Genomic DNA, 1,518 nt, shown 5'->3' on the forward strand with positions numbered 1-1,518 from the left:
TAGAGGGAACACTGCTCCCTTGAGGTTTTTGTTTTGTGAAGGGTCAGAAAGAATGGAGACCGCATGCCAAACACCACCCTTTCAGCCAGAGGGCAGTCCTCTCTGTTGGGAGAGTCGCCCACATTCTGATGTCACTGTGATTTGCATTGCCCCGCCTCCAATGTCAACAACGCATGACAGCCCGAATCTCCCCTTTCTTATTCGCCTGGAGCCACAGGAGAAGGCAGGGTATGAATGTTTAAGTAAATCAAATAAATAAATCCAAACCTCCCTGCTAGGAGTGGGAGGGGACCCAGTCGGGGTAGCCGGCAATGTGACGTCATCACAGTGTGGCATTGTGGCGACGCTCTGCTATTTAGGCAAAAAATCTACCTGCCCTTTCTGACACGCCCAGGGAAATGCCGATCGCCACTTTGGGGTCAGGAAGCCATTGTTCTCCAGGCCAGTTGGCTGCGGATCCTGGAGGTTTTTTGTCATCTTCTGGGCATGGAGCAGGGGTCGCGGGAGAGGTAGTTGTGAATGTCCTCCATTGTGCAGAGGGTTGGAGTCGATGACCCTGAAGGTCCCTTCCAACTCTATGATTGTATGGCCAAAATGGCTTTGACCATAGCGTTTTTGACCAAATACCAGAGTGTTGTCTAGATGTCCCCAGTGTGATGACATCACTTCCTGTGCACACTGGAAATGACATCACCATGTCACTGGCAACATAGTCCGGGCCTCCTTCTCTCTCCTGGTAAGGCCCCCCCATCGGCCGGCTGATCGGGGCCTGGTGGTAGGGGACCCCCGACTTCCCACCCTTCAAAAATAATGTTTTCAAAAACTGGATCTCTCTCAACCTGGTACAAAATGGCCTCTGGTTCACCAACTGACAAATGAATTGCTTTCCATGGGGCATCTTGCTCGCCCCCCCACTGGGTAGCTCCATGTGCTTTCCTAGCACACTTAAGGCCTTCTAAGTCCATCGACACCAATGAGCTCCACGGGATCGTTAGGACTGTGCAGCCAGCATTGTGCTCCGTGCCTAATCTGATGTGCGAGTGGAAGGCAACTGTGCTTTGCGTGAAGAACAGAATCCCTGCAACACCTTTTTTGAGGACCTACCAAACTGACCCAAGACATTGTGAGAGCTTTTGAGTTCACCAGAACCCCATGTCACGCTGGATGTCACAGGAAGAACTACTTCCATTTTTTTTCTGTTATTTTAACTCTCTAGTTCTCATGGAGGTCTTTCAGCATGTGAGGCAAACACGGGTTGGCTGAAGGAGGAAAGGGTTTTCTGGGAGGAGGAGGAGGAAGAGAAGAAGAAGAAGAAAAGCTGGATTAATACCCCACCCTTCACTCGGAGTGTCGGAGTGGCTTACAATCCCTTCCTCTCTTCACAACAGGTAGGCAGGGCTGAGAGAGCTCTTTCAAGGACTGCTCATGAGAGAACATCTCTGAGAGAACTTGTGACTGACCCAAGGTCACCCAGCTGGCTGCATGTGGAGGCGTGGGGAATCAAACCAGGTTCTACCA

This window comes from Gekko japonicus, unplaced genomic scaffold (genome assembly GCF_001447785.1).
Source record: "Gekko japonicus isolate JY-2015 unplaced genomic scaffold, Gekko_japonicus_V1.1 scaffold1293, whole genome shotgun sequence".
Lineage (NCBI taxonomy): Eukaryota > Metazoa > Chordata > Lepidosauria > Squamata > Gekkonidae > Gekko > Gekko japonicus.